The 10,351-nt window shown below is 38.5% G+C and overlaps 2 long non-coding RNA genes across 2 annotated transcripts; one reads left to right on the top strand and one right to left on the bottom strand.

Moving 5' to 3' along the window:
- Positions 1-794: 794 nt before the first annotated feature.
- LOC108446378 lies at positions 795-6,310 on the bottom strand. The gene is made up of 4 exons (XR_001861552.1): positions 6,200-6,310; positions 3,185-3,267; positions 2,989-3,039; positions 795-1,329 (listed from the first exon to the last, which is right to left on the bottom strand). It is a non-coding gene; the product is annotated as an uncharacterized LOC108446378 (long non-coding RNA).
- On the top strand, positions 3,062-7,943 carry LOC108446377. Its single transcript, XR_001861551.1, has 2 exons — positions 3,062-4,018; positions 6,304-7,943. It is a non-coding gene; the product is annotated as an uncharacterized LOC108446377 (long non-coding RNA).
- Positions 7,944-10,351: the final 2,408 nt, after the last annotated feature.

Genomic DNA, 10,351 nt, shown 5'->3' with positions numbered 1-10,351 from the left:
TCTCGGCTGCATGTGCCCCCCGGCACCCGCGGCGCCTGTGGCATCGCTCCCTCGCTCATGGTTGAGCAGCCGGGGACCCGAGACAGGGATGGGGTCTGCGATAAGGCGTGGGCTCCCAAGGGGGCCAGGCGCATCCAGCACAGGCACCTCCGCTGGCACAGCTGCAGTCACACACTCCTGGGATGGCGGCCACACGGCCTCGGCCACGGGATTACAGCCATCCTCTGCTACAGGGGTAATGGGACCATACAAATGCTCCTGAAGAGCTTCACTGATTACAATTGATCCATGGAGAGGTTCTATCACTAATGCATGTTTTGTTTGATCCCTTATCTCATCCCAGATCTTGTACCAAAAACACTCGAGACTAGTTCCAGGAGGATCAATATCAAAAAGTAAGTCTCGAGAAATATAAAAGAAATTTTTGAAAAGCCAGTTAAAAAAATGTTCTAGATCACCTAGAAAAAATACTTTCTTGTTTTGTTGTTCAAGGATTCCTTTAACTTCTAGATACATTTCTTTCTGTGACTCAGAGAGCCACATTTCCCATGATTCTTCCATAGTCCAGGGAGAATATCCAAACCAAGGCGAGAAGAGAGAGATCTAGAGTGGTTTTTTCTCACAAATTTTCTGTCCTTGAGGATCGGGGATCGTTCTGCTCGCAATTCTCCACCATTTGTTACAGTGGGGATACTGCAACACGCTGTATCAAACAACAAGGCCCATGGAAAAGAAATATATATGGACCGATTCCGGATAGATGTTTCAGAGAGATGTTTATTTCCCCAGCTGCATGGCCGGGGCTCTGCCAAGGAACTCTGGCAATCACGGGACCCGAGGGTCCTTGCCCTTGCCTTGCAGGGGAACATAAAACAACCAATGGGGAACGAGGCTGACCAGGGGCAGGGAAACCCCGTGCCTCCCCTCAGGGCCCCTCTCCCGGGACCCTACAGCAGGGGTGAGGAGCCCCAACATATAGGCAACATGTAGATGACTCTTCTCCAAGGTACATATTGTATCTGTAGTGTTGGGCAAGCAAGATAGCTAATGCACAGATAGAAAAGGACAAATAAAAGGACAAAAAACCAATAATAAAACCAATAGTTGTGAATTTTGCTAATTTGGCTGTTTGGTTGCCAGGCATATCTAATATATCTAATTTTTCATGTCAATTTCCTTTCATTATAAAAATAATAAGCCAGAAATCGTAGTGAATCTTTACAGGTTTAAGGTAGGCATGGCCCATGTGTCATTTTAAGACCAGTGAGTAAAGTCCTTAGATATACAGCGACTGATCTGCTATTGTTTCACATTTTCTGCATGCAGACTCTGCAGTCAAAAAAAAAAAAAAAAAAAAAATTTTTCCCCTTTTTTGGAATGAAGATCTGCAGTTAAAAAAAAAAAAAAAAAAAAATTGAATGCTGAAGTTATAGTAATACACTTTTTAATAAAGGCCGTAAAATCCAGCTGTGGACATCCTCCAGGTACCAGACTAATCCTAATACAGCTCTTGACAGATCAGTCAGTCAAGTGGCGCATAGCAGTTCCAATTCCTATTCTTCCACTACTACAGCAAGTGAACTCCAGAAGCTAACTTCTCTACAACAGAGAAAATCTAGTATTCTGTCTCAGCTTCACATCTAAAATCCTTCTTATCTGTCCGTCTGGTCTCAAACTTAATGATGGTTCTGTATCTAACAAACTCATATCCGAATCACACCTGTTTCTTGGCGCCTCTCTCTTAGCTGTAGCCTGGCATCCTCTGTCTGATCCAGTTCCTGCTGTGGCTTACCAGTCTATTCCAAGCCTCGTGCTCTAGCCCGGTTCCATTCTCATTTCAGATCACTAGCTAAAACTTTATGCTCAGCTAAAACTTTCTGGGCCCAAGTCATCATATTTGGCTGAAGACCTTTTCTAATGTTAGTCCTTCAAATGTAAGTTGTAAATTTAGGCTTTTACATCTTTTTATTTTTTTAAAACTACAGACCAACTTTCATGTTCCCATCTGGTTATATCCCTCTTCTGTAACACAATTTAAAGAAAACTTAGTGTGCAGTGCTTACAGATATAATCTGCTGGCAGATATAATCTTCTCTTGGAGATCTAGTTTTAAAACCTTCTCAGCTAAGGAAGGACTCTCTAGGAAATCAGTTCCATAATATGGAGCAGACTGGAATATCTACATTGTATTCCACTGGTTTATGACTGACCTTACATAGACAATTATATTGGACTAACTATTTTACTGCTAAAGAAGGACATGAAATGCCTATTTTGAAATGATAGTTCATTATGCTTCATGTTTGGTCTCATTTAATAAATCAGAACAGCACTTGTAAGTATAAATATCCATCTTATGACTCCATGTAGTGTGGCTGCGATGCTGTCTGTTCTTCTGTTTAGATCCAAACTTGATTTCTTTACAAAAGTGCATTGAGATGCAGTTTATAGGTATTCAGGATTCCTGTTTGTGCCTTTTTGTTGTTGTTGCAGTGATGGAGTTGGTGTTGGAATAGATGGGTGGAAATCAAATCCCCTTGCACTAGAAGGAGTTTAAAGTAATGTATAGTATTTCTTGAAACAGGAATTTTAGGTGAACTTGTCTGAGCACTTATTTGCCACACACTCTTGCACTGATGGATTTTTGCTGTTATCTAACTGTTCAATAACATCAGTAAAAGTAGTTTCACATTTTTCTTTTTAAAGTCTTAGCAGTTATAACTTGCAAGCCCCCACTGGGGAAGAATTTCAGCAATTAAGTCTACAAGTGTTAATTATTCTTTAACTAGGGTCCTAAGTTTTCTGCTCCCTATTTGGTCAACTATTGTAAAGCTCAAAGATTTTCACTTTTGTGTATGAGAAATAGCATATAAATAATGTGACTCCTCATTGCAACCCCTGATGAAGTAGAGAAAAAGCAATCAGAGATGATTTCACAACTGTTTACTGGGAATTCTTACAAGAATGACTTAACAGTGTGGCTCTTACCTGCAGCAGACTGTAACCTGCCATTCTTTGCAGTTCCAGGAGTGGCTATTGCTGTGGAATAATAAGGTAAAACAAGAAGCTGTAGGATATTTTCCGAAGTACAAGCTGTACTCCTCCCTCCATGCGCCTGTTGTGTGTGTGCACATACACCTGTGTATGGATTTAGCTATGTAGATACAGAGATATAAATATGTACCTTCTACGTGTATCTTCAAAAGTTTGCTTGATTCTTTCTTGGCAGCTCATTTTAAGGTTGTCTTGGATGGGAAACGTGAAGTCCTGGGAGAAGAAAAGCCACGGAAGAATGCAATAGGCCTTTGACTCTGGACATAAAGGACTTGAAGGATTACAGTTTTTAGGAAGGCCTGTCCTTCTCCTCAGCTGAAGAGTCTGAAAATATTTTACTACACTGTAAACCCTTAGAATGGTGCTGACTGTTGTAATGCAAAGAATGATTTAGCCAGGGTTTGGAAATCATTTTCAAAATGATTGCAAGCTTACAAGATTGGGTGATGTCTGTAATGTTAATGAAATATCCCATATAGATAAATCTGTTAGAATATGGCCTTCAGTAAGTATCAGCACTTCCAATTTGTGGTTACAGTTTATGCCAATGCAACAGAATGTGATTTTCATATTAATTTCTATAAAGCATTTCTTGGCAAAATGTTAGAATAAAGTTTGTGCATATTGGAAGTGCATCAGTTATTTCAACATGAACAAATATTGGAGTTTTGGTAATTGTTAACTTTTCCATATTAATTTATGTATATTTTTAGACTTTTCAAATTACACATTATTTTAATAACTCAGCCAGCAGTATCTTTGAGATATTATCACAGAAAAGAATAAGCCAACTCCCTCACCTATTTCGCAGCAACTAAGTTTATCTGCTGCTTCCCTCAACTTTTTCTGGTTTTGCATCCCAGTAGAACTGGTTTGGAAATTGTCCACTGCTTGTGATCCAGACGTGCAACTGAGCTGTTTATGAGGTGGACATGACTTGAATTCCCACATCTCCCTTTATCAGGTAAATATCTCCTTTTATCAGGTAAGTGACCAGCCCATCTAACTCTTGTTTTTCATTGGGGGTATTTGAGTTAGCCTTCCCTTTTATTTCAAGAACAAACACCATCCTGTATTTGTAATTTCACTGAGACAGGCACATTCTTGTGGAAAAGTTTTTTGTTTAGTTTTGTTGAATTGTGCCTGCCTATAACAGACGGGTTTGTCAAAAATTAGAAAACTAATTCCTGCATCAGCAACACCTGCATTTGCACAGTGAAAATTTCTATTTTCAAACTATAATGTAACCAGACTCAAGTGTTTGTTTTAGTAGCACTTAATTATAGCCAGAATACCTCTGCCTAAATACTTCATATTGTAGGACATTGGGTTTTGATTTACTGTGCCCTAAACCACTTTACCAGGAGTTTTACATTATAAATCTCCTTAAGGAATGATCAGGACAAAATTTTTGATTTCCACATATAGCAAATAGCTTCTAGTCTTAAAAGAAGCAATAACTGATTATTCAAGAGAAAATGCCCCAGTCACTGTGAGATAAAGCAGTAAAGGAGCCAAGGAAGAAAGGAAAATCAAGCAAAGCCAGCATCAGTGAGCTCCAAATTGCCAGTAAAACTTCTGCAGCATCTGAGGGCAGAAGGGATGCGGAAAAATGCTGATCATAAGAAATAATTTTTAGACAAAAATGGAATAGTTAGTCATATGCTGAATGGAACAAGACCTGTTCCTGGAGCCAAATTACATGAAGGTATAGTGCCCAGATTTCCTGGAGCACCGAATCAGGCACAAAATAGAGAGCAGACAGGCCACATTATTGTCCTTGCAGATCTTTGGTGGTGTGTTGCTTAATCTTTATCAGGACTTCTTTGCTGCCTCACCATGTGACAAAGAACTCAAGTTCTGTTTTGTCAAGCCATATTAATTTCCTGAACAGTTTTGTTGATTAAGCAAAATTGCTTACTCTACAAAAATATTGAAATATTTATTTACTTGCTATACAGCTGCCAGAATAATCTGCTATTGCTGCTTATCAGCAATTTAAAACCTTGTGGAATGCTTGGGATATCTCTTCATCCCAGTCATATCAGAGAATTTCTCTTTACACAACATATTATATAGCTTCAAAGCAATTTCTCACCAATTGTGTTATATACATTTTATGAACAGATCTTTCTACTTCATTTTAGGCTTAGAAAGTCCTAAAATCAATAATAAAATATTTTCTTTTCCTTCTTAGTCTGAACAAAGAATTTTACCAAAATAAAGCTATTTAATTTCTAAATCCTGTCTCTGTATAATCACCATTGTCACCTCCTGTTTTGTTCCTTGCTGCTTTTTAGACACTAACACACAATTCCTTGCATTTTTCCTTCTTCATCTCTTTTTGTCTTTTACTATATTTTAAGCCACATTTGCTATTTAAAACACTCATTGTCATGTGCTAATACCATAAAATCATGTTTAAAATGTCAATAACTTCATTAAAGGGGTTAATTTGCATCAGAAAGGCAATGGGATGAGTAGTACTGCTAATAGAATCACATAGAAATTTTATTTTCTCCCAGGCCTGGGTGGGGCACCGGGCATTGATTTCACCTGCAAGAAAAAGAGATGAAAAACAGAGGCAGTATGTGCTTTCTAGTGTTACCTGGCAGCCTTACTGTTGGTGTTTTATGGTGGAGCAAAGTGAAATCACTTTATCTTGTCTAATGGGACACAGCACAGGAATCAAATGTGTTAGTAGGAATGCTTGTTCACAGGCACAGCGGTTGGCAGCTAGCTAAATTTGGGGAAAAGAACAGAAACTGCCTACTTGCTGTGGAAAAAAATAATACTGGTCCATCTGCTCCCACTTTCCAACACTTCTCCACTTAAGAGGGAGAGACCTGTGACAGTTGTTCTGCCTTGTGGGAAGAAAACTGTGATACAGTCTCTCATGTGTTGGTGGAGCAGTGAACCCAGTGTTGTATGTAAGGAAGCCTTCCTCCTCTGCTGCAGTAGCAGGCAACAAATCCTTCCCTTAGAAGAAAAGCACATACCTTTGCCTAGGTTTGTTCCAAACACAAGGGAGAGCTAGTTAAACTTTGGAGCAGAGGTTGGAAGAAGAGTGATCGTTCCTGATGCTTAGACAAGGAAAAGGACATCCAAAGTTCTCCTTTCTTCAGGTCCTATCTAGCCTCCTTACCTAATTGGAAGAATAACAAGCTTCAGTCTTCTGGGATGTCCTCCGTACAGGATCATACGAGGTTCCTTGCAAGTCTGCTGATTTTAGGGTTTTCTTTTTTCCAGGAGTCAAGGGAGTGACATCTGCTGTTGGACACATTTTTGTGGTTCTACTAAGAAGCTTATTCTCTGATGGTTATTGATCAATAGCTCTAGAGAAGCTAGAGCTGGAAATTCATGCACTGGAATGCAAGAGAAATATCCTTCTGCCAGCTGGAGGAGGAGAGGTGGGGACAGGCAATCAAGAAGGACTGGTTTATCAAAGAAAATCCAGGGTTCAATTAAAAGGGAGGGGAGAGAGGAAGGTGAAGGGACTGGCAATTGTGGTTTTCTGGTTAGAAAGGGATACAGTAGAATGAACAGGAAAACAGGAAGAGAGGAGAGGCTGTGAAAAAAAAAACCAACTGAAGGCAGCAGTAGAAGTGATAGGAGAGATATATTGTGTATGAGGGATAGGCCAGGATTAGAAAAAGTGGAGAGCCAAGGGAACAACAGGTGATGTCAGATTTTTAAGAAGGAAGGAGAGGAAGAGCATTAAAATAGGGGAATTTGAAAAGGGGAAATTTGTGTTGGTGGTGGAAGTGGGAGTGGGGAGAAATATTAGAAAAGATACATAAAAAGAGAAAGGAAGAAAACCCCATCTTTTACCCTGGCTTTAATATGTCAGTAATTACAGTTGTGTGGTACTAATTTGGAGCTCTTTTCATTTAGAATGGAGTATGTCAATGAAGGACAAATTGAAGATCTGATATCTGGAAATCTTGCAAGTGGTGAATTAGAAAGTTAAATACATCTTGTGCCACCTCCATGGGTTTTCACTTATAATACCACACCAATTACACAGATCTTTCTATTCATAAAACACACTTGTGTAAGCATTACCATCATAAATGACCCATTCTTGGAAGATGACAAAGAATACATTGTAAGGGCTTTATAAAACAATTATAACAGGTGAAAAACTTCTGCATTCCTTTCTTGTTATGTCTTAGGCACTTCTGGGAACAAGAAAGGTACTGAGTTGCTTATATACTTAACCAGTGCCATGCAATTTTGAGCCTGACAAGTTAGCTAGAACTCAGCTAAGCTAAGGGAAAATAAAGTCCTCATTGTTAAGCCATAAGAAAAAACTTGCAGCTGCTATATGTGTAGGTAAATACATGGAAAATGGAGATGATTATATGCACCATGAAAACCACTAGTTTATGCATCCTACCATTTCTAGGTCACATCAAACTATGCATGGTGTGAAGAAGTGCAGATTTCAATTTAGGTAATGTATATGCAATTGGAGTAGAGCAGGGGACCATGACCATGACAATCTATCTCCTGCAGATTAATGTCTGGTGCAGGCAGGTATGTCATAAACTATAGCTTAATATGGAGAACCTCTCAGTTTTCTCCTCATTTTCACTAATGCATTGTGTGTGCTTGTAAGAGATTCACAGTAGATGTAGGGCTATTGCTTTTAAATGTTGCCTCTGACCCAGATAATGTCAAAATGTCTGAATATGCTATGCTCTTTTTAGAAAGAGCATCTCTAATGTAATGCAAATGCACATTGTGGGGAAATTCCAGCTGAGAAAATGAGGCCTTATATTTCTAAAACTATATACATGTCAATAGCCCATTATTCTCAACTTTTAAATGTAATTGCAACCCAGCTTGGAACGAATTCCTGAAATAATAAAATACACTGAGTAGCAGTTACTGTGTCTTCCAGTTATTTTATGCTTCCCCCCTGCCCTGCAAAATGAAAAAAAAAAAAAAGAAAAGAGAAAAGTGAAGTGAAAAAAGTGGAGGAGAATGGAGTGAAGAAGGGAGACAGAAGTAAAAAGTGAAAGTCATATCCTTTCTGTAATGTGTTATTGGAACACTCTGTGCAAAAATATGCTGGGCTTCTAAAAGGCATTACAACATCAATGCATCTGAAGCTTTTGTATAAACGTATATCAGTCCAATTTTGTATGACAAATTATTTCCAGGCAATTAAGAATATTTATAATTGTTTTCTTTGGTTGGAACTTTCTTCTATTTCCAAATTTCTTTTAAGCTAGTATTTCCTATAAAGCCTGAACAGCCGTCATTTTGAAAGAATTCTCTCTTAGTCATGTGAACTGCTCCTTGCAACAATCTTTTTCTGATAAATTTAACATGTGCATAGTACAACCTTTATCTTCAATATTGGTAGATTTTAAGGTATCATTATTTCATTGTGGAGTTTCCCCCTGGTCTCGGTCTCTGGAAGTACCCCAAGAAACAGTTTCTATGATTAAAAACAATATAGATTAATATTAAGGTTGTGCTGAGCTGCAGTATTTCTTTCCTGTTCTCTTTACTTTCCTCACAGATTTCCCTTCTTAGCATGAAACCCCATATTTAGTAAATGAAATGTAAATGGTTCAATTGCCTAGTCACATTTCTAGAGTGGAGAACATACACATAGAGTTCCTGAAAACAACCAGTATTTTAGCAACTGCTTAAGAAGCTAAAGGACTATTATGCAGTGAATCCATGACAAATAGTCCTTTGGAATACTAAATTTGAGATACAAATGTGTGTTTACTGTAAATGCCTTCTGAAGACTTAAAAATGCAAATTTAGTTTGTCAGAGGAGGTGGTTTTGTGGAAATGAACAATCACACTAGGAACCATCTTTCCCTCTCAGTTTCACACAAAGCAAGAGATAGTGCTCAGCATGCTTTATTCCCCTTTCAGTCCTTTCTTTTTTCCTTTATGTAAGGGAATCTGGGGTCTTTCTTTCTGACTTATAGAGGTGCTGTTAATTATTTAAACCTTTCATCTCTCTTTAATTTATGTCATACTGTAAGCATAAATTCTTCTTTTTATCTGTTTCTCATCAAGCTGAATTTCTGTCATTGTTTGTAAGCCTGAGGACAGACAAAACTGTAAAATTAACTGTGTTTCAGTCTTTGAAAGAGAAAAAAACCAGATAAAAACAGTCTCCTCAGGACTTAGTGCCTCTGGTAGTTGATTAGTCCCCGCAGTAGGGAAAATTAAATTTTGTGGTTGAGACCCAGCATGCTTGGATGGTTTAATAATGCTGTGGCCATCATCCAATGGCTGACAACCAAGAACTGAGGTACTTTCTCTTCTTTACTCCCTCATGCAACACCTGAAAATCCCGGGGCAAATCAAACAGCAAATTAAAGCTCAAAAAAACCCCTCACCTGCAAAGCATGTATAAGGAACTCATTTTAATACTTTCAAGCTGAAGTCATTGGGACAGGAGCCCAAAAACCAGCGACAAAGGTATCTTGGTAAGTTCTGAAAGCAATTTCAAGTTTTTGTAGCTCCAACTGTGCTTGCTGTTTTAATGTATTTCTGCTTCCAGTGCAGTTAAAGCCAAGTAGCTACTAAAAGCAATCAAGTCACACGAAGCATTTCAAAATTAAAATCAGTGATTATGACTGTAGATAAAATTGAAGACCACGGCTTCTCAAAAGTTGTTTGTGTAAGGAATTACCGCGCAACACTTAAGCCCCATCTAGCACCCAGTGTGCACTCAAGTGCTGCCTCTGGATTCACGGTCCAGGATGGGGGTTTGCATGACACATACATTTCCTGCACATTGGGGCTGTCCCTGAAGATGACTCTGCTGTGACCATGTCTGCCAAGCAAAAATGGCTTTGTTAGCTAGCAATGAAAAAGCTGTAATGATAGTTCTGTTATTCCGCGGAGAAAAAGCAAAAGTGTGACACTGGATCTGGATCATGCTATGTACAAAATATCCTCAAAAGAGAAATAATATGAAATGTGTTTTTTTAGTGTCTAATTTTTTTGCTACTTCATTTTTAGTAAAGCAAAACAAAAACCACAGGAAATTCAGATGGAAGAAAAACAGCCATTTTATGCTTCAGTGCTGAGAACATGGTGGATATTTTTCTTCCTAAGGCAAATACCTTTACACTCACAGTTTTGGCAAGTTCAGTTGGAATTTTTTTACATTTCCCCTTTAATGCAACATTGCTGATGAGAAAAGTGGCATTTTATTTTGGATCAGATATATTGTTAGAATAATCTTGAAGAAACAGCTGTCAATTTTATTCTGATTTAAACAGAGGCTTCAGTCAGAAACACAGCAATTCTTTCC

This window comes from Corvus brachyrhynchos, unplaced genomic scaffold (assembly GCF_000691975.1).
Source record: "Corvus brachyrhynchos isolate BGI_N302 unplaced genomic scaffold, ASM69197v1 scaffold194, whole genome shotgun sequence".
In the NCBI taxonomy this organism is placed as follows: Eukaryota; Metazoa; Chordata; class Aves; order Passeriformes; family Corvidae; genus Corvus; species Corvus brachyrhynchos.
The sequence above is the reverse complement of the archived record's forward strand: the minus strand, read 5'-3'. Positions and strand labels throughout refer to the sequence as shown.